Source organism: Mesoplodon mirus (genome assembly GCF_964341445.2).
Source record: "Mesoplodon mirus genome assembly, chromosome: 1".
Classification (NCBI taxonomy): Eukaryota; Metazoa; Chordata; class Mammalia; order Artiodactyla; family Ziphiidae; genus Mesoplodon; species Mesoplodon mirus.
This window is the reverse complement of record NC_138976.1, coordinates 179518104-179537229: the sequence shown is the minus strand read 5'-3', so window position 1 is coordinate 179537229 and position 19126 is coordinate 179518104.

Below are 19126 nucleotides of genomic sequence, written 5' to 3'. Positions count from 1 at the left end.
AGTGTTTTAATTGACATCAGAAGATCAAAACAATAAACCCTGAGAACATAGAAAAGAGATAAATAAAGATATGAGCAGAACTTAATACAACGGAAAACGTATAAAATTGAGGTGATTTAGTAAGTCCAAAGAATCTTCTTTGAAAAGATTGAAAAGACACACTTTGATTAAGGAAAACAAAAACATAAGTAAAGAATATACAGAAAGAATCAGCACAATGTTATAGCAGAGTATATATGAAATGCCAGTAAATTTGAACATTTCTGTAAAGTGGACCATTTCCTAGCTCCTAAAGTTTACCAAACCTGACACAAGAGGAAATCATTTAAGGTCATCATGTCTGCCCTTGGGATTCTCGGAACGCCCTGGCCTCAGGATGCAGCCTCTGTAGTCCAGGGTAACCTGCGGAGAGGGGGCGGGGCTGAGGGTGGTTGGAACTCTGCCCTCACTGAAGGAGTGGGTGTGGCCATCTCTGCTGTGACTGAACAAAGGGCAGGGGAGCAGGGGGCCCAGGGCAGGGCCCTCAGAGCACGGCAGGTCCAGTGGGGTGTCACAAGCATTTAGGCCCAGGCCAAAGGGCGCCTTCTTTGTCTGCACAGCTGCCCAAACTCTCACCTTTCCACTCAGGCCGACCTCTTACTTGAAGTGTGTGTGGAACCTGTCCTCACAGTACACCTCGCTGCACAGCTAACCATAGGTCTGGGCATCGTAGCTTCCTGCCAGGTGACCGAAGTTCGCAGGCAGATGTGTCCCAGGGACACATGAAAAGAGGCTCCAGCCTGGGCCACAGGCTGCCCACTGCCCCTGCCCCAGATCGGGGGCCGCCAATCAGCCCTGTCGGAGGCCCTTCCTATACAGGGAGTATTGGACCAACACTTGTAGAAAACGGTGTCCTCGTGGGCAACTCATTGGAGGGACACAAGTAAATCTTTGCCATCTTTCTGCTGAAGCTTACGAGTGTTCACACCTAAGCGTCTTACAAGGTCAGCTGTTTAGCTAAACATGAGCTCATGATCTAAATTTACACAATAATGAAGAAATCAGCTACGAGGGGAGACAATCAGGAAAGAGTATCAATACCAGAATTAGATTCCCAAGGCCATCCATCAATTGTTGGAATAATCAGGTGCAAGGCAGAATATATACATAAAACTGGACCTGAAACAAGGAACAAGGATGTTTTCAAAGACTGGTAGGATCTCTAAAACATTTTTAAAGTACATGTCATTGATAAAGCTAAATACTCAAAGGTTGTGTAATACAACAGATTAAGCATTGAGAAGAGTGAAATTATGCTGTTTTGAAAACTATGGCAGGTGAGATTTTCTGCCTAATTATATAAGAAGATTTCTCTAAAATACACATTATTTCAATGACTTATTGGCTGTGAAATAAGTTAAGGGTATTTCAAATGGCTTGTCTGCAAAGACAGGTGAGATGTAGGGAATCACAGAAAGTCGAGGGGAAAATAGGTCAATATATACATTGCTATATGGTGAACTAAACCTTAGGCCAGCAACAATGGAGAGGACCTGACCCTTAGAAACTTACAAGTAAGCTGGAATCTTCAAAAGTTCAAATCTTTATAAGTAAAATATTTATTAAAATGAATAACCAAGTGTTTTAATTGACATCAGAAGATCAAAACAATAAACCCTGAGAACATAGAAAAAAGATAAATAAAGATATGAGCAGAACTTAATACAACAGAAAACGTATAAAATTGAGGTGATTTAGTAAGTCCAAAGAATCTTCTTTGAAAAGATTGAAAAGACACACTTTGATTAAGGAAAACAAAAACATAAGTAAAGAATATACAGAAAGAATCAGGACAATGTTATAGCAGAGAATATATGAAATGCCAGTAAATTTGAACATTTCTGTAAAGTGGACCATTTCCTAGCTCCTAAAGTTTACCAAACCTGACACAAGAGGAAATCATTTAAGGTCATCATGTCTGCCCTTGGCATTCTCGGAACGCCCTGGCCTCAGGATGCAGCCTCTGTAGTCCATGGTAACCTGCGGAGAGGGGGCGGGGCTGAGGGTGGTTGGAACTCTGCCCTCACTGAAGCAGTGGGTGTGGCCATCTCTGATGTGACTGAACAAAGGGCAGGGGAGCAGGGGGCCCAGGGCAGGGCCCTCAGAGCACGGCAGGTCCAGTGGGGTGTCACAAGCATTTAGGCCCAGGCCAAAGGGCGCCTTCTTTGTCTGCACCGCTGCCCAAACTCTCACCTTTCCACTCAGGCCGACCTCTTACTTGAAGTGTGTGTGGAACCTGTCCTCACAGTACACCTCGCTGCACAGCTAACCATAGGTCTGGACATCGTAGCTTCCTGCCAGGTGACCGAAGTTCGCAGGCAGATGTGTCCCAGGGACACATGCAAAGAGGCTCCAGCCCGGGCCACAGGCTGCCCACTGCCCCTGCCCCAGATCGGGGGCCGCCAATCAGCCCTGTCTGAGGCCCTTCCTCTAGAGGGAGTATTGGACCAACACTTGTAGAAAACGGTGTCCTCGTGGGCAACTCATTGGAGGGACACAAGTAAATCTTTGCCATCTTTCTGCTGAAGCTTACCAGTGTTCACACCTAAGCGTCTTACAAGGTCAGCTGTTTAGCTAAACATGAGCTCATGATCTAAATTTACACAATAATGAAGAAATCAGCTACGAGGGGAGATAATCAGTAAAGACTATCAATACCAGAATTAGATTCCCAAGGCCATCCATCAATTGTTGGAATAATCAGGGGCAAGGCAGAATATATACATAAAACTGGACCTGAAACAAGGAACAAGGATGTTTTCAAAGACTGGTAGGATCTCTACATGTCATTGATAAAGCTAAATACTCAAAGGTTGTGTAATACAACAGATTAAGCATTGAGAAGAGTGAAATTATGCTGTTTTGAAAACTATGGCAGGTGAGATTTTCTGCCTAATTATATAAGAAGATTTCTCTAAAAATACACATTATTTCAATGACTTATTGGCTGTGAAATAAGTTAAGGGTATTTCAAATGGCTTGTCTGCAAAGAAAGGTGAGATGTAGGGAATCACAGAAAGTCGAGGGGAAAATAGGTCAATATATACATTGCTATATGGTGAACTAAACCTTAGGCCAGAAACAATGGAGAGGACCTGACCCTTAGAAACTTACAAGTAAGCTGGAATCTTCAAAAGTTCAAATCTTTATAAGTAAAATATTTATTAAAATGAATAACCAAGTGTTTTAATTGACATCAGAATATCAAAACAATAAACCCTGAGAACATAGAAAAAAGATAAATAAAGATATGAGCAGAACTTAATACAACGGAAAACGTATAAAATTGAGGTGATTTAGTAAGTCCAAAGAATCTTCTTTGAAAAGATTGAAAAGACACACTTTGATTAAGGAAAACAAAAACATAAGTAAAGAATATACAGAAAGAATCAGCACAATGTTATAGCAGAGAATATATGAAATGCCAGTCAATTTGAACATTTCTGTAAAGTGGACCATTTCCTAGCTCCTAAAGTTTACCAAACCTGACACAAGAGGAAATCATTTAAGGTCATCATGTCTGCCCTTGGCATTCTCGGAACGCCCTGGCCTCAGGATGCAGCCTCTGTAGTCCATGGTAACCTGCGGAGAGGGGGCGGGGCTGAGGGTGGTTGGAACTCTGCCCTCACTGAAGCAGTGGGTGTGGCCATCTCTGATGTGACTGAACAAAGGGCAGGGGAGCAGGGGGCCCAGGGCAGGGCCCTCAGAGCACGGCAGGTCCAGTGGGGTGTCACAAGCATTTAGGCCCAGGCCAAAGGGCGCCTTCTTTGTCTGCACCGCTGCCCAAACTCTCACCTTTCCACTCAGGCCGACCTCTTACTTGAAGTGTGTGTGGAACCTGTCCTCACAGTACACCTCGCTGCACAGCTAACCATAGGTCTGGACATCGTAGCTTCCTGCCAGGTGACCGAAGTTCGCAGGCAGATGTGTCCCAGGGACACATGCAAAGAGGCTCCAGCCCGGGCCACAGGCTGCCCACTGCCCCTGCCCCAGATCGGGGGCCGCCAATCAGCCCTGTCTGAGGCCCTTCCTCTAGAGGGAGTATTGGACCAACACTTGTAGAAAATGGTGTCCTCGTGGGCAACTCATTGGAGGGACACAAGTAAATCTTTGCCATCTTTCTGCTGAAGCTTACCAGTGTTCACACCTAAGCGTCTTACAAGGTCAGCTGTTTAGCTAAACATGAGCTCATGATCTAAATTTACACAATAATGAAGAAATCAGCTACGAGGGGAGACAATCAGTAAAGACTATCAATACCAGAATTAGATTCCCAAGGCCATCCATCAATTGTTGGAATAATCAGGGGCAAGGCAGAATATATACATAAAACTGGACCTGAAACAAGGAACAAGGATGTTTTCAAAGACTGGTAGGATCTCTACATGTCATTGATAAAGCTAAATACTCAAAGGTTGTGTAATACAACAGATTAAGCATTGAGAAGAGTGAAATTATGCTGTTTTGAAAACTATGGCAGGTGAGATTTTCTGCCTAATTATATAAGAAGATTTCTCTAAAAATACACATTATTTCAATGACTTATTGGCTGTGAAATAAGTTAAGGGTATTTCAAATGGCTTGTCTGCAAAGAAAGGTGAGATGTAGGGAATCACAGAAAGTCGAGGGGAAAATAGGTCAATATATACATTGCTATATGGTGAACTAAACCTTAGGCCAGCAACAATGGAGAGGACCTGACCCTTAGAAACTTACAAGTAAGCTGGAATCTTCAAAAGTTCAAATCTTTATAAGTAAAATATTTATTAAAATGAATAACCAAGTGTTTTAATTGACATCAGAAGATCAAAACAATAAACCCTGAGAACATAGAAAAAAGATAAATAAAGATATGAGCAGAACTTAATACAACGGAAAACGTATAAAATTGAGGTGATTTAGTAAGTCCAAAGAATCTTCTTTGAAAAGATTGAAAAGACACACTTTGATTAAGGAAAACAAAAACATAAGTAAAGAATATACAGAAAGAATCAGCACAATGTTATAGCAGAGAATATATGAAATGCCAGTAAATTTGAACATTTCTGTAAAGTGGACCATTTCCTAGCTCCTAAAGTTTACCAAACCTGACACAAGAGGAAATCATTTAAGGTCATCATGTCTGCCCTTGGCATTCTCGGAACGCCCTGGCCTCAGGATGCAGCCTCTGTAGTCCAGGGTAACCTGCGGAGAGGGGGCGGGGCTGAGGGTGGTTGGAACTCTGCCCTCACTGAAGGAGTGGGTGTGGCCATCTCTGCTGTGACTGAACAAAGGGCAGGGGAGCAGGGTGCCCAGGGCAGGGCCCTCAGAGCACGGCAGGTCCAGTGGGGTGTCACAAGCATTTAGGCCCAGGCCAAAGGGCGCCTTCTTTGTCTGCACAGCTGCCCAAACTCTCACCTTTCCACTCAGGCCGACCTCTTACTTGAAGTGTGTGTGGAACCTGTCCTCACAGTACACCTCGCTGCACAGCTAACCATAGGTCTGGGCATCGTAGCTTCCTGCCAGGTGACCGAAGTTTGCAGGCAGATGTGTCCCAGGGACACATGCAAAGTGGTTCCTGCCCGGGCCACAGGCTGCCCACTGCCCCTGCCCCAGATCGGGGGCCGCCAATCAGCCCTGTCGGAGTCCCCTTCCTCTAGAGGGAGTATTGGACTAACACTTGTAGAAAACGGTGTCCTCCTGGGCAACTCATTGGAGGGACACAAATAAATCTTTGCCGACTTTCTGCTGAAGCTTACGAGCGTTCACACCTAAGCTTCTTAGAAGGTCAGCTGTTTAGCTAAACATGAGCTCATGATCTAAATTTACACAATAATGAAGAAATCAGCTATGAGGTGAGACAATCAGTAAAGACTATCAATACCAGAATTAGATTCCCAAGGCCATCCATCAATTGTTGGAATAATCAGGTGCAAGGCAGAATATATACATAAAACTGGACGTGAAACAAGGAACAAGGATGTTTTCAAAGACTGGTAGGATCTCTAAAACATTTTTAAAGTACATGTCATTGATAAAGCTAAATACTCAAAGGTTGTGTAATACAACAGATTAAGCATTGAGAAGAGTGAAATTATGCTGTTTTGAAAACTATGGCAGGTGAGATTTTCTGCCTAATTATATAAGAAGATTTCTCTAAAAATACACATTATTTCAATGACTTATTGGCTGTGAAATAAGTTAAGGGTATTTCAAATGGCTTGTCTGCAAAGAAAGGTGAGATGTAGGGAATCACAGAAAGTCGAGGGGAAAATAGGTCAATATATACATTGCTATATGGTGAACTAAACCTTAGGCCAGCAACAATGGAGAGGACCTGACCCTTAGAAACTTACAAGTAAGCTGGAATCTTCAAAAGTTCAAATCTTTATAAGTAAAATATTTATTAAAATGAATAACCAAGTGTTTTAATTGACATCAGAAGATCAAAACAATAAACCCTGAGAACATAGAAAAAAGATAAATAAAGATATGAGCAGAACTTAATACAACGGAAAACGTATAAAATTGAGGTGATTTAGTAAGTCCAAAGAATCTTCTTTGAAAAGATTGAAAAGACACACTTTGATTAAGGAAAACAAAAACATAAGTAAAGAATATACAGAAAGAATCAAGACAATGCTATAGCAGAGAATATATGAAATGCCAGTAAATTTGAACATTTCTGTAAAGTGGACCATTTCCTAGCTCCTAAAGTTTACCAAACCTGACACAAGAGGAAATAGTTTAAGGTCATCATGTCTGCCCTTGGCATTCTCGGAACGCCCTGGCCTCAGGATGCAGCCTCTGTAGTCCAGGGTAACCTGCGGAGAGGGGGCGGGGCTGAGGGTGGTTGGAACTCTGCCCTCACTGAAGGAGTGGGTGTGGCCATCTCTGCTGTGACTGAACAAAGGGCAGGGGAGCAGGGGGCCCAGGGCAGGGCCCTCAGAGCCCAGCAGGTCCAGTGGGCTGTCACAAGCATTTAGGCCCAGGCCAAAGGGCGCCTTCTTTGTCTGCACAGCTGCCCAAACTCTCACCTTTCCACTCAGGCCGACCTCCTACTTGAAGTGTGTGTGGAACCTGTCCTCACAGTACACCTCGCTGCACAGCTAACCATAGGTCTGGGCATCGTAGCTTCCTGCCAGGTGACCGAAGTTCGCAGGCAGATGTGTCCCAGGGACACATGCAAAGAGGCTCCTGCCCGGGCCACAGGCTGCCCACTGCCCCTGCCCCAGATCGGGGTCCGCCAATCAGCCCTGTCGGAGTCCCCTTCCTCTAGAGGGAGTATTGGACCAACACTTGTAGAAAACGGTGTCCTCGTGGGCAACTCATTGGAGGGACACAAATAAATCTTTGCCATCTTTCTGCTGAAGCTTACGAGCGTTCACACCTAAGCGTCTTACAAGGTCAGCTGTTTAGCTAAACATGAGCACATGATCTAAATTTACACAATAATGAAGAAATCAGCTATGAGGTGAGACAATCAGTAAAGACTATCAATACCCGAATTAGATTCCCAAGGCCATCCATCAATTGTTGGAATAATCAGGTTCAAGGCAGAATATACACATAAAACTGGACCTGAAACAAGGAACAAGGATGTTTTCAAAGACTGGTAGGATCTCTACCTGTCATTGATAAAGCTAAATACTCAAAGGTTGTGTAATACAACAGATTAAGCATTGAGAAGAGTGAAATTATGCTGTTTTGAAAACTATGGCAGGTGAGATTTTCTGCCTAATTATATAAGAAGATTTCTCTAAAAATACACAGTATTTCAATGACTTATTGGCTGTGAAATAAGTTAAGGGTATTTCAAATGGCTTGTCTGCAAAGAAAGGTGAGATGTAGGGAATCACAGAAAGTCGAGGGGAAAATAGGTCAATATATACATTGCTATATGGTGAACTAAACCTTAGGCCAGCAACAATGGAGAGGACCTGACCCTTAGAAACTTACAAGTAAGCTGGAATCTTCAAAAGTTCAAATCTTTATAAGTAAAATATTTATTAAAATGAATAACCAAGTGTTTTAATTGACATCAGAAGATCAAAACAATAAACCCTGAGAACATAGAAAAAAGATAAATAAAGATATGAGCAGAACTTAATACAACAAAAATCGTATAAAATTGAGGTGATTTAGTAAGTCCATAGAATCTTCTTTGAAAAGATTGAAAAGACACACTTTGATTAAGGAAAACAAAAACATAAGTAAAGAATATACAGAAAGAATCAGGACAATGTTATAGCAGAGAATATATGAAATGCCAGTAAATTTGAACATTTCTGTAAAGTGGACCATTTCCTAGCTCCTAAGGTTTACCAACCCTGACACAAGAGGAAATCATTTAAGGTCATCATGTCTGCCCTTGGCATTCTCGGAACGCCCTGGCCTCAAGATGCAGCCTCTGTAGTCCAGGGTAACCTGCGGAGAGGGGGCAGGGCAGAGGCTGGTTGGAACTCTGCCCTCACTGAAGGAGTGGGTGTGGCCATCTCTGCTGTGACTGAACAAATGGCAGGGGAGCAGGGGGCCCAGGGCAGGGCCCTCAGAGCACGACAGGTCCAGTGGGGTGTCACAAGCATTTAGGCCCAGGCCAAAGGGTGCCTTCTTTGTCTGCACAGCTGCCCAAACTCTCACCTTTCCACTCAGGCCGACCACTTACTTGAAGTGTGTGTGGAACCTGTCCTCACAGTACACATCTCTGCACAGCTAACCATAGGTCTGGGCATCGTAGCTTCCTGCCAGGTGACCGAAGTTCGCAGGCAGATGTGTCCCAGGGACACATGCAAAGAGGCTCCAGCCCGGGCCACAGGCTGCCCACTGCCCCTGCCCCAGATCGGGGGCCGCCAATCAGCCCAGTCGGAAGCCCTTCCTCTAGAGGGAGTATTGGACCAACACTTGTAGAAAACGGTGTCCTCGTGGGCAACTCATTGGAGGGACGCAAATAAATCTTTGCCATCTTTCTGCTGAAGCTTACGAGTGTTCACACCTAAGCGTCTTACAAGGTCAGCTGTTTAGCTAAACATGAGCTCATGATCTAAATTTACACAATAATGAAGAAATCAGCTACGAGGGGAGACAATCAGTAAAGACTATCAATACCAGAATTAGATTCCCAAGGCCATCCATCAATTGTTGGAATAATCAGGTGCAAGGCAGAATATATACATAAAACTGGACCTGAAACAAGGAACAAGGATGTTTTCAAAGACTGGTAGGATCTCTACATGTCATTGATAAAGCTAAATACTCAAAGGTTGTGTAATACAACAGATTAAGCATTGAGAAGAGTGAAATTATGCTGTTTTGAAAACTATGGCAGGTGAGATTTTCTGCCTAATTATATAAGAAGATTTCTCTAAAAATACACATTATTTCAATGACTTATTGGCTGTGAACTAAGTTAAGGGTATTTCAAATGGCTTGTCTGCAAAGAAAGGTGAGATGTAGGGAATCACAGAAAGTCGAGGGGAAAATAGGTCAATATATACATTGCTATATGGTGAACTAAACCTTAGGCCAGCAACAATGGAGAGGACCTGACCCTTAGAAACTTACAAGTAAGCTGGAATCTTCAAAAGTTCAAATCTTTATAAGTAAAATATTTATTAAAATGAATAACCAAGTGTTTTAATTGACATCAGAAGATCAAAACAATAAACCCTGAGAACATAGAAAAAAGATAAATAAAGATATGAGCAGAACTTAATACAACAGAAAAGGTATAAAATTGAGGTGATTTAGTAAGTCCAAAGAATCTTCTTTGAAAAGATTGAAAAGACACACTTTGATTAAGGAAAACAAAAACATAAGTAAAGAATATACAGAAAGAATCAGGACAATGTTATAGCAGAGAATATATGAAATGCCAGTAAATTTGAACATTTCTGTAAAGTGGACCATTTCCTAGCTCCTAAGGTTTACCAACCCTGACACAAGAGGAAATCATTTAAGGTCATCATGTCTGCCCTTGGCATTCTCGGAACGCCCTGGCCTCAGGATGCAGCCTCTGTAGTCCATGGTAAACTGCGGAGAGGGGGCGGGGCTGAGGGTGGTTGGAACTCTGCCCTCACTGAAGCAGTGGGTGTGGCCATCTCTGATGTGACTGAACAAAGGGCAGGGGAGCAGGGGGCCCAGGGCAGGGCCCTCAGAGCACGGCAGGTCCAGTGGGGTGTCACAAGCATTTAGGCCCAGGCCAAAGGGCGCCTTCTTTGTCTGCACAGCTGCCCAAACTCTCACCTTTCCACTCAGGCCGACCTCTTACTTGAAGTGTGTGTGGAACCTGTCCTCACAGTACATCTTGCTGCACAGTTATCCATAGGTCTGGACATCGTAGCTTCCTGCCAGGTGACCGAAGTTCGCAGGCAGATGTGTCCCAGGGACACATGCAAAGAGGCTCCAGCCCGGGCCACAGGCTGCCCACTGCCCCTGCCCCAGATCGGGGGCCGCCAATCAGCCCTGTCGGAGTCCCCTTCCTCTAGAGGGAGTATTGGACCAACACTTGTAGAAAACGGTGTCCTCCTGGGCAACTTATTGGAGGGACAGAAATAAATCATTGCCGACTTTCTGCTGAAGCTTACGAGCGTTCACACCTAAGCTTCTTAGAAGGTCAGCTGTTTAGCTAAACATGAGCTCATGATCTAAATTTACACAATAATGAAGAAATCAGCTATGAGGGGAGACAATCAGTAAAGACTATCAATACCAGAATTAGATTCCCAAGGCCATCCATCAATTGTTGGAATAATCAGGTGCAAGGCAGAATATATACATAAAACTGGACGTGAAACAAGGAACAAGGATGTTTTCAAAGACTGGTAGGATCTCTAAAACATTTTTAAAGTACATGTCATTGATAAAGCTAAATACTCAAAGGTTGTGTAATACAACAGATTAAGCATTGAGAAGAGTGAAATTATGCTGTTTTGAAAACTATGGCAGGTGAGATTTTCTGCCTAATTATATAAGAAGATTTCTCTAAAAATACACATTATTTCAATGACTTATTGGCTGTGAAATAAGTTAAGGGTATTTCAAATGGCTTGTCTGCAAAGAAAGGTGAGATGTAGGGAATCACAGAAAGTCGAGGGGAAAATAGGTCAATATATACATTGCTATATGGTGAACTAAACCTTAGGCCAGCAACAATGGAGAGGACCTGACCCTTAGAAACTTACAAGTAAGCTGGAATCTTCAAAAGTTCAAATCTTTATAAGTAAAATATTTATTAAAATGAATAACCAGGTGTTTTAATTGACATCAGAAGATCAAAACAATAAACCCTGAGAACATAGAAAAAAAGATAAATAAAGATATGAGCAGAACTTAATACAACGGAAAACGTATAAAATTGAGTTGATTTAGTAAGTCCAAAGAATCTTCTTTGAAAAGATTGAAAAGACACATTTTGATTAAGGAAAACAAAAATATAAGTAAAGAATATACAGAAAGAATCAGGACAATGTTATAGCAGAGAATATATGAAATGCCAGTAAATTTGAACATTTCTGTAAAGTGGACCATTTCCTAGCTCCTAAAGTTTACCAAACCTGACACAAGAGGAAATCATTTAAGGTCATCATGTCTGCCCTTGGCATTCTCGGAACGCCCTGGCCTCAGGATGCAGCCTCTGTAGTCCATGGTAACCTGCGGAGAGGGGGCGGGGCTGAGGGTGGTTGGAACTCTGCCCTCACTGAAGGAGTGGGTGTGGCCATCTCTGCTGTGACTGAACAAAGGGCAGGGGAGCAGGGGGCCCAGGGCAGGGCCGTCAGAGCACGGCAGGTCCAGTGGGGTGTCACAAGCATTTAGGCCCAGGCCAAAGGGCACCTTCTTTGTCTTCACAGCAGCCCAAACACTCACCTTTCCACTCAGGCCGACCTCTTACTTGAAGTGTGTGTGGAACCTGTCCTCACAGTACACCTCGCTGCACAGTTAACCATAGGTCTGGACATCGTAGCTTCCTGCCAGGTGACCGAAGTTCGCAGGCAGGTGTGTCCCAGGGACACATGCAAAGAGGCTCCAGCCCGGGCCACAGGCTGCCCACTGCCCCTGCCCCACATCGGGGGCCCCCAATCAGCCCTGTCGGAGTCCCCTTCCTCTAGAGTGAGTATTGGGCCAACAGTTGTAGAAAACGGTGTCCTCGTGGGCAACTCATTGGAGGGACACAAATAAATTTTGCCGACTTTTTCCTGAAGCTTGCGAGCGTACACACCTAAGCGTCTTACAAGGTCAGCTGTTTAGCTAAACATGAGCTCATGATCTAAATTTACACAATAATGAAAAATCAGCTACGAGGGAAGACAATCAGGAAAGAGTATCAATACCAGAATTAGATTCCCAAGGCCATCCATCAATTGTTGGAATAATCAGGTGCAAGGCAGAATATATACATAAAACTGGAACTGAAACAAGGAACAAGGATGTTTTCAAAGACTGGTAGGATCTCTAAAACATTTTTAAAGTACATGTCATTGATAAAGCTAAATACTCAAAGGTTGTGTAATACAACAGATTAAGCATTGAGAAGAGTGAAATTATGCTGTTTTGAAAACTATGGCAGGTGAGATTTTCTGCCTAATTATATAAGAAGATTTCTCTAAAAATACACATTATTTCAATGACTTATTGGCTGTGAAATAAGTTAAGGGTATTTCAAATGGCTTGTCTGCAAAGAAAGGTGAGATGTAGGGAATCACAGAAAGTCGAGGGGAAAATAGGTCAATATATACATTGCTATATGGTGAACTAAACCTTAGGCCAGCAACAATGGAGAGGACCTGACCCTTAGAAACTTACAAGTAAGCTGGAATCTTCAAAAGTTCAAATCTTTATAAGTAAAATATTTATTAAAATGAATAACCAAGTGTTTTAATTGACATCAGAAGATCAAAACAATAAACCCTGAGAACATAGAAAAAAGATAAATAAAGATATGAGCAGAACTTAATACAACGGAAAATGTATAAAATTGAGGTGATTTAGTAAGTCCAAAGAATCTTCTTTGAAAAGATTGAAAAGACACACTTTGATTAAGGAAAACAAAAACATAAGTAAAGAATATACAGAAAGAATCAGCACAATGTTATAGCAGAGAATATATGAAATGCCAGTAAATTTGAACATTTCTGTAAAGTGGACCATTTCCTAGCTCCTAAAGTTTACCAAACCTGACACAAGAGGAAATAGTTTAAGGTCATCATGTCTGCCCTTGGCATTCTCGGAACGCCCTGGCCTCAGGATGCAGCCTCTGTAGTCCAGGGTAACCTGCGGAGAGGGGGCGGGGCTGAGGGTGGTTGGAACTCTGCCCTCACTGAAGGAGTGGGTGTGGCCATCTCTGCTGTGACTGAACAAAGGGCAGGGGAGCAGGGGGCCCAGGGCAGGGCCCTCAGAGCCCAGCAGGTCCAGTGGGCTGTCACAAGCATTTAGGCCCAGGCCAAAGGGCGCCTTCTTTGTCTGCACAGCTGCCCAAACTCTCACCTTTCCACTCAGGCCGACCTCCTACTTGAAGTGTGTGTGGAACCTGTCCTCACAGTACACCTCGCTGCACAGCTAACCATAGGTCTGGGCATCGTAGCTTCCTGCCAGGTGACCGAAGTTCGCAGGCAGATGTGTCCCAGGGACACATGCAAAGAGGCTCCTGCCCGGGCCACAGGCTGCCCACTGCCCCTGCCCCAGATCGGGGTCCGCCAATCAGCCCTGTCGGAGTCCCCTTCCTCTAGAGGGAGTATTGGACCAACACTTGTAGAAAACGGTGTCCTCGTGGGCAACTCATTGGAGGGACACAAATAAATCTTTGCCATCTTTCTGCTGAAGCTTACGAGCGTTCACACCTAAGCGTCTTACAAGGTCAGCTGTTTAGCTAAACATGAGCACATGATCTAAATTTACACAATAATGAAGAAATCAGCTATGAGGTGAGACAATCAGTAAAGACTATCAATACCCGAATTAGATTCCCAAGGCCATCCATCAATTGTTGGAATAATCAGGTTCAAGGCAGAATATACACATAAAACTGGACCTGAAACAAGGAACAAGGATGTTTTCAAAGACTGGTAGGATCTCTACCTGTCATTGATAAAGCTAAATACTCAAAGGTTGTGTAATACAACAGATTAAGCATTGAGAAGAGTGAAATTATGCTGTTTTGAAAACTATGGCAGGTGAGATTTTCTGCCTAATTATATAAGAAGATTTCTCTAAAAATACACAGTATTTCAATGACTTATTGGCTGTGAAATAAGTTAAGGGTATTTCAAATGGCTTGTCTGCAAAGAAAGGTGAGATGTAGGGAATCACAGAAAGTCGAGGGGAAAATAGGTCAATATATACATTGCTATATGGTGAACTAAACCTTAGGCCAGCAACAATGGAGAGGACCTGACCCTTAGAAACTTACAAGTAAGCTGGAATCTTCAAAAGTTCAAATCTTTATAAGTAAAATATTTATTAAAATGAATAACCAAGTGTTTTAATTGACATCAGAAGATCAAAACAATAAACCCTGAGAACATAGAAAAAAGATAAATAAAGATATGAGCAGAACTTAATACAACAAAAATCGTATAAAATTGAGGTGATTTAGTAAGTCCATAGAATCTTCTTTGAAAAGATTGAAAAGACACACTTTGATTAAGGAAAACAAAAACATAAGTAAAGAATATACAGAAAGAATCAGGACAATGTTATAGCAGAGAATATATGAAATGCCAGTAAATTTGAACATTTCTGTAAAGTGGACCATTTCCTAGCTCCTAAGGTTTACCAACCCTGACACAAGAGGAAATCATTTAAGGTCATCATGTCTGCCCTTGGCATTCTCGGAACGCCCTGGCCTCAAGATGCAGCCTCTGTAGTCCAGGGTAACCTGCGGAGAGGGGGCAGGGCAGAGGCTGGTTGGAACTCTGCCCTCACTGAAGGAGTGGGTGTGGCCATCTCTGCTGTGACTGAACAAATGGCAGGGGAGCAGGGGGCCCAGGGCAGGGCCCTCAGAGCACGACAGGTCCAGTGGGGTGTCACAAGCATTTAGGCCCAGGCCAAAGGGTGCCTTCTTTGTCTGCACAGCTGCCCAAACTCTCACCTTTCCACTCAGGCCGACCACTTACTTGAAGTGTGTGTGGAACCTGTCCTCACAGTACACATCTCTGCACAGCTAACCATAGGTCTGGGCATCGTAGCTTCCTGCCAGGTGACCGAAGTTCGCAGGCAGATGTGTCCCAGGGACACATGCAAAGAGGCTCCAGCCCGGGCCACAGGCTGCCCACTGCCCCTGCCCCAGATCGGGGGCCGCCAATCAGCCCAGTCGGAAGCCCTTCCTCTAGAGGGAGTATTGGACCAACACTTGTAGAAAACGGTGTCCTCGTGGGCAACTCATTGGAGGGACGCAAATAAATCTTTGCCATCTTTCTGCTGAAGCTTACGAGTGTTCACACCTAAGCGTCTTACAAGGTCAGCTGTTTAGCTAAACATGAGCTCATGATCTAAATTTACACAATAATGAAGAAATCAGCTACGAGGGGAGACAATCAGTAAAGACTATCAATACCAGAATTAGATTCCCAAGGCCATCCATCAATTGTTGGAATAATCAGGTGCAAGGCAGAATATATACATAAAACTGGACCTGAAACAAGGAACAAGGATGTTTTCAAAGACTGGTAGGATCTCTACATGTCATTGATAAAGCTAAATACTCAAAGGTTGTGTAATACAACAGATTAAGCATTGAGAAGAGTGAAATTATGCTGTTTTGAAAACTATGGCAGGTGAGATTTTCTGCCTAATTATATAAGAAGATTTCTCTAAAAATACACATTATTTCAATGACTTATTGGCTGTGAACTAAGTTAAGGGTATTTCAAATGGCTTGTCTGCAAAGAAAGGTGAGATGTAGGGAATCACAGAAAGTCGAGGGGAAAATAGGTCAATATATACATTGCTATATGGTGAACTAAACCTTAGGCCAGCAACAATGGAGAGGACCTGACCCTTAGAAACTTACAAGTAAGCTGGAATCTTCAAAAGTTCAAATCTTTATAAGTAAAATATTTATTAAAATGAATAACCAAGTGTTTTAATTGACATCAGAAGATCAAAACAATAAACCCTGAGAACATAGAAAAAAGATAAATAAAGATATGAGCAGAACTTAATACAATGGAAAACGTATAAAATTGAGGTGATTTAGTAAGTCCAAAGAATCTTCTTTGAAAAGATTGAAAAGACACACTTTGATTAAGGAAAACAAAAACATAAGTAAAGAATATACAGAAAGAATCAGGACAATGTTATAGCAGAGAATATATGAAATGCCAGTAAATTTGAACATTTCTGTAAAGTGGACCATTTCCTAGCTCCTAAAGTTTACCAAACCTGACACAAGAGGAAATCATTTAAGGTCATCATGTCTGCCCTTGGCATTCTCGGAACGCCCTGGCCTCAGGATGCAGCCTCTGTAGTCCATGGTAACCTGCGGAGAGGGGGCGGCGCTGAGGGTGGTTGGAACTCTGCCCTCACTGAAGGAGTGGGTGTGGCCATCTCTGCTGTGACTGAACAAAGGGCAGGGGAGCAGGGGGCCCAGGGCAGGGCCCGCAGAGCACGGCAGGTCCAGTGGGGTGTCACAAGCATTTAGGCCCAGGCCAAAGGGCGCCTTCTTTGTCTGCACAGCTGCCCAAACTCTCACCTTTCCACTCAGGCCGACCTCTTACTTGAAGTGTGTGTGGAACCTGTCCTCACAGTACATCTTGCTGCACAGTTATCCATAGGTCTGGACATCGTAGCTTCCTGCCAGGTGACCGAAGTTCGCAGGCAGATGTGTCCCAGGGACACATGCAAAGAGGCTCCAGCCCGGGCCACAGGCTGCCCACTGCCCCTGCCCCAGATCGGGGGCCGCCAATCAGCCCTGTCGGAGTCCCCTTCCTCTAGAGGGAGTATTGGACCAACACTTGTAGAAAACGGTGTCCTCCTGGGCAACTTATTGGAGGGACAGAAATAAATCTTTGCCGACTTTCTGCTGAAGCTTACGAGCGTTCACACCTAAGCTTCTTAGAAGGTCAGCTGTTTAGCTAAACATGAGCTCATGATCTAAATTTACACAATAATGAAGAAATCAGCTATGAGGGGAGACAATCAGTAAAGACTATCAATACCAGAATTAGATTCCCAAGGCCATCCATCAATTGTTGGAATAATCAGGTGCAAGGCAGAATATATACATAAAACTGGACGTGAAACAAGGAACAAGGATGTTTTCAAAGACTGGTAGGATCTCTAAAACATTTTTAAAGTACATGTCATTGATAAAGCTAAATACTCAAAGGTTGTGTAATACAACAGATTAAGCATTGAGAAGAGTGAAATTATGCTGTTTTGAAAACTATGGCAGGTGAGATTTTCTGCCTAATTATATAAGAAGATTTCTCTAAAAATACACATTATTTCAATGACTTATTGGCTGTGAAATAAGTTAAGGGTATTTCAAATGGCTTGTCTGCAAAGAAAGGTGAGATGTAGGGAATCACAGAAAGTCGAGGGGAAAATAGGTCAATATATACATTGCTATATGGTGAACTAAACCTTAGGCCAGCAACAATGGAGAGGACCTGACCCTTAGAAACTTACAAGTAAGCTGGAATCTTCAAAAGTTCAAATCTTTATAAGTAAAATATTTATTAAAATGAATAACCAGGTGTTTTAATTGACATCAGAAGATCAAAACAATAAACCCTGAGAACATAGAAAAAAAGATAAATAAAGATATGAGCAGAACTTAATACAACGGAAAACGTATAAAATTGAGTTGATTTAGTAAGTCCAAAGAATCTTCTTTGAAAAGATTGAAAAGACACATTTTGATTAAGGAAAACAAAAACATAAGTAAAGAATATACAGAAAGAATCAGGACAATGTTATAGCAGAGAATATATGAAATGCCAGTAAATTTGAACATTTCTGTAAAGTGGACCATTTCCTAGCTCCTAAAGTTTACCAAACCTGACACAAGAGGAAATCATTTAAGGTCATCATGTCTGCCCTTGGCATTCTCGGAACGCCCTGGCCTCAGGATGCAGCCTCTGTAGTCCATGGTAACCTGCGGAGAGGGGGCGGGGCTGAGGGTGGTTGGAACTCTGCCCTCACTGAAGGAGTGGGTGTGGCCATCTCTGCTGTGACTGAACAAAGGGCAGGGGAGCAGGGGGCCCAGTGCAGGGCCGTCAGAGCACGGCAGGTCCAGTGGGGTGTCACAAGCATTTAGGCCCAGGCCAAAGGGCACCTTCTTTGTCTTCACAGCTGCCCAAACTCTCACCTTTCCACTCAGGCCGACCTCTTACTTGAAGTGTGTGTGGAACCTGTCCTCACAGTACACCTCGCTGCACAGTTAACCATAGGTCTGGACATCGTAGCTTCCTGCCAGGTGACCGAAGTTCGCAGGCAGGTGTGTCCCAGGGACACATGCAAAGAGGCTCCAGCCCGGGCCACAGGCTGCCCACTGCCCCTGCCCCACATCGGGGGCCCCCAATCAGCCCTGTCGGAGTCCCCTTCCTCTAGAGTGAGTATTGGGCCAACAGTTGTAGAAAACGGTGTCCTCGTGGGCAACTCATTGGAGGGACACAAATAAATTTTGCCGACTTTTTCCTGAAGCTTGCGAGCGTACACACCTAAGCGTCTTACAAGGTCAGCTGTTTAGCTAAACATGAGCTCATGATCTAAATTTACACAATAATGAAAAATCAGCTACGAGGGAAGACAATCAGGAAAGAGTATCAATACCAGAATTAGATTCCCAAGGCCATCCATCAATTGTTGGAATAATCAGGTGCAAGGCAGAATATATACATAAAACTGGAACTGAAACAAGGAACAAGGATGTTTTCAAAGACTGGTAGGATCTCTACATGTCATTGATAAAGCTAAATACTCAAAGGTTGTGTAATACAACAGATTAAGCATTGAGAAGAGTGAAATTATGCTGTTTTGAAAACTATGGCAGGTGAGATTTTCTGCCTAATTATATAAGAAGATTTCTCTAAAAATACACATTATTTCAATGACTTATTGGCTGTGAACTAAGTTAAGGGTATTTCAAATGGCTTGTCTGCAAAGAAAGGTG